The sequence below is a fragment of the Electrona antarctica genome, assembly GCF_951216825.1.
Source record: "Electrona antarctica genome assembly, chromosome: 14".
NCBI classification, from domain to species: Eukaryota; Metazoa; Chordata; class Actinopteri; order Myctophiformes; family Myctophidae; genus Electrona; species Electrona antarctica.
In genome coordinates, this window is record NC_136795.1 from 20,577,778 (window position 1) to 20,582,089 (window position 4,312).

The following is a 4,312-nucleotide window of genomic DNA, read 5'->3' on the forward strand; positions in this document are numbered from 1 at the left end:
CACGCGTTCCACACCACCACAGGGAGTGCAGGGCCCGGTGTCGAGTCGGTCGGACCCGCGGTTGTCATTCTGACGTCTGCATAGACTACATATTTGAGCATGCCTGACAAAGAACTCCATATGGGCGTATAAGTGACACAGACATAATATCTGGGTGGGGCATGCATTTCCTACTTGCATCGTTCCAAGTAGGCCAGTGCCCAACAGGCACCGCTGTAGAGGCCCTACGGGCGCTCTAGTTTGTTTAACTTATAAACTTGGCTGCCACATGACGTTGTGTTTAGTGCCCTAAACAAACATACACGTCCATACACTTGGCTGCATATGACGTAATTTCAAAAGCCAGACGTTGAAAAAGAGTAGTAAGACTCATTTTCATTTAAGACAACAAGTGTGTATATGGTAAGTATTCTTATTAGCCTTGTTCCACCAAACGGTCAACTAACAAGATAGGGTCTAATGTGTCTTCCCCCCATCTCTCTCCCTGTTTCCTGTCAACTTCATGTGTATCAAAAAGCCCCAAAGATTATCTTACAAAAAGATACAGTATACAACACATCGTGAGCTAGTAGATCTTGTGAGATCTTGTGAGCCTGATTTAATCAGCATAATGAGGTGAGAAACGGGTACAAAATAATTGGCTACTCATAGTGACTCAATTGGGAGGGAAAATACCTTCTCAAGTGTGTGTGTGTGTGTGTGTGTGTGTGTGTGTGTGTGTGTCTGTGTGTGTGTGTGTGTGTATGTGTTTGTTGGGGGAGGAGGGGACAGTGAGTGTACTGCCTACTGTGTGTGTATGTCATCACGACCAGACCAAACAATCATATAAGGCCTCAGTGTTACATAAGCACATACTGTATTTACCACACTGGGGCTTTTAGCGAAGAATGCTGCGTTATTTTGGGGTTCATGTGGCTGCATATGGCTGCCATCCCATGACTTTCACTTTTCAGTCTGACTGACAAAAAACGTGATTTACATTATATGGCTTCGAAATAGCAGAGCTGCATTTCAATGCGGCGTAGTTTGGGCTTGTGGGGCCTTATAGACCTGTAAACCATAGACAAAGCATTTCAATGGGGAGTGGTTTGGGCTTGTGGGGCCTTATAGACCTGTAAACCATAGACAAAGCATTTCAATGGGGAGTGGTTTGGGCTTGTGGGGTCTTACTCCTCCAGACCTGTAACACATAGACAAAGCATTTCAATGCGGAGTGGTTTGGGCTTGTGGGGCCTTATAGACCTGTAACACATAGACAAAGCATTTCAATGGGGAGTGGTTTGGGCTTGTGGGGTCTTACTCCTCCAGACCTGTAACACATAGACAAAGCATGCACGCTGCATTCTGCAGTGGTTCCCAAACCTTTTAGCCTGTTACCCAAAAGAGAAATTAGAAACTAGTGGAAATAGCAGATCTACACGCTCACAATGCAACGCTTTTCACACTTTTCTTTTTTTTCCCCCATTCCAGTTTTTAATTGATTGAATAGTCAGAAATGTAGACAGCACATGGCACAGTCAGACATTAAGGCAAAAAGGATAACACAAAAATGTCCCGGGGAATGGTTTCCCCTGGAAATCTCAGTAGTGTTGAAATATGACAGGAATCCCATGATGCATCCCATCGCATTAAATGGGTGGTGCATGGTCAGATGAGGCCCTAACTCGTCACTATATAGTCATGCTTTCTCTACAGAGACTTTTCCAGCAAATAATTAGCTGGAATTACTGAAAGAGACCGTTTTCACATGCTCCACTCATTGGCAGCAATGGTTTTTAATTGCATGATAAGCCACCGTTTTCCTTTCGTTATTTCCTACGGTATAGCACTTTATACTCTCGCAAGAGGTGACTGTAGGTGCGCAAGATTTCTTTCTCTCGCAATCATGATACGACTTTGAGAGCGACAGAGGATCTGGTTCTCTCAAAGAAAGTGAAAATGTAAGTGAAGCAATTTGAGCATTTATAGCAGCATAACAAATAATAAAAAAAGCTAAGGATTATGTAATTTAGGAGCTAACGCATAAATTCTCATTTCAGTCAATGCAACCAGACAAATATTTTTTTATAAATTGTCTGGAATGTCTATTCCATTTTAGTGGCCATTTTAGTTGATTAATAGGGTGCTTCTCTCCCTGCTGTTGTATACCTGGAGATGAGAGGGCAACTTGACCAGAAGAAATGCTGAATTATAAATTACATTAAATTGTCTTTCAAAATTATTATCAAAAACACAAAGGCTGAAATACAGTATGTCATCTTTAATTCCAAAGAAATGCATGTGTTTTTGTTATATCTGACGCAAGCTGAGAGTGAGACCCCCCCAAACACACACACACAATACAATTTTGAGGTATTTGAACTTTACTTGATTATTTACTACAATTAGGAAAAAGTTTTGAAAACTTTAGTTACGGAACTTATGGTACATTTTGATTATCCTGCCACACTAATAGCCAGCGCAACACCCTGTCCTTTGTCTGCCTTCTCCTACCAAACCACACATGCACACATCTCACCATGCACTACACCAACAGCATGCCTGTCCAGACAACACGCACTACTTTGCATCCATGTAACTGTCATATTTACTGTACAAATATTACTTTTGTCAGACACACTGTTATTGCGCAACATTTCGCTGTGATGCAAATTACATCACAACTTCCCCATTCCCCGGCACCTCCCCTTTTCACTGCACACACACACATACACACACGCACGTGCGCGCACACACATACACAGGGCACCGCAGCACGGTACAGCACAGCACAGCACAGCACAGTACAGTACAGTACAGTACAGTACAGTACAGTACAGTACAGTACAGTACAGTACAGTACAGTACAGTACAGTACAGCGGAATACAGTACAGTACAGTGGCATATAGTGGTGTACAGTACAGTGGAATACAGTACAGTACAGTACAGTGGAATACAGTACAGTACAGTACAGTGGAATACTGTAAACAATCAAAACAAACAATAGGGCCACTCAGCCAGGTTGCCAAGTTTTCACTTTCCAAGCAACTGGATATATGAAAACATCATGAGTTGCCATGTTTGCTTATACAAGTAAAAATAAAATAAAATAAAAACAGTATTGAGTATTGCCCTCCCGCTATAGAGGGTATGCACATGCTTAAAGTGAATGGTACATCGAGTGGCAAAGCAACATGCAAAGTGAGTTTAACATTGTCTAACGTTGTTTAATGCAATCAAATAGGACTTTTCTGTGTGGATGTACGGGAGACCTTCCGGTATCAAGACCGCTCCGCAATCCGTTCGGCCCATAGAGTATATAAAAGGATAGAGACTGATCTGGCGCGAAGCTCCGCCCCCCCAGCTATTCATGTCAGTGGAAGTTGCTCAGTGGCGTTTTGAAGCACCCGGAAGACTGCCGGAAGTACCGTCTCAGAACGTCTACTTCCGCATTTGACCACCAAATTTTGGTGGTCAAATGCGGAAGTGCAACCGAGCGCTCAATGTTAAAGCCCAGCTGCACGGGGTTTCCCGGTCATGAATCCACGGGTCCGCCTGTAGTCCCTCCTCCTACCACTAGGGAGGAGAGCTTCAACGTTGAATAGCCTCACTGGCCCCTTGGTTCGGCCACCGCTGCCACAACTTCCTGGTTTGGTGATGATGTCACACGCATACCCTCTGCCTTCTTCCCATTTGCGACGCGTGGTGCTAGGATGAGCGGGCAGAAGGCCCGCGGAATTCTAGTAATTATAACTCCAGTCTCAAACCCTATTTCGGCCATTATTTGGAAATAGCTGATCTACATGCTTGAGATATTGTGAGCTTGTAGATCTGCTATTTTTAAAAGATTTATAGCCTACTTTTGAAAACGTGAAATCAGACATTCTGCATGAGTAGCCTACTTTCTAGTCTGGTACTATTTAGTACATTTTGAATAGGCCTACTTTTTGTTTAAGTATGTTGAATTCCAGACTTAGGCTACTTGTAAAATTGCAGTATTGATAATTTTACTTAAAGTAAAAAATGTGAGTACTGTTGAAACTCCAGTCCAGCCTCCTCATGTAGACTTCTACACTCCCCTTACACTCCCCTCCCTGTCTGCTGCCTAACTACGTTTGCACTGCGTCCTCATGGCCCTTTTATTCCTCTCCTCTCTCCAGTCTGTCACACCATCCTGCAGCCCCTCCCATTAAGACCCCCCCCCCTCTCTATCCTTAATTACCCCCACCTTTTCCCTCTTAAGTTCAATGGAGATGAAAATGCATGACCCTGTCCCTGGTGGGATATATCCACATGCAGTGGCACAACTTGACTCGCAAATGTCATAGAGAG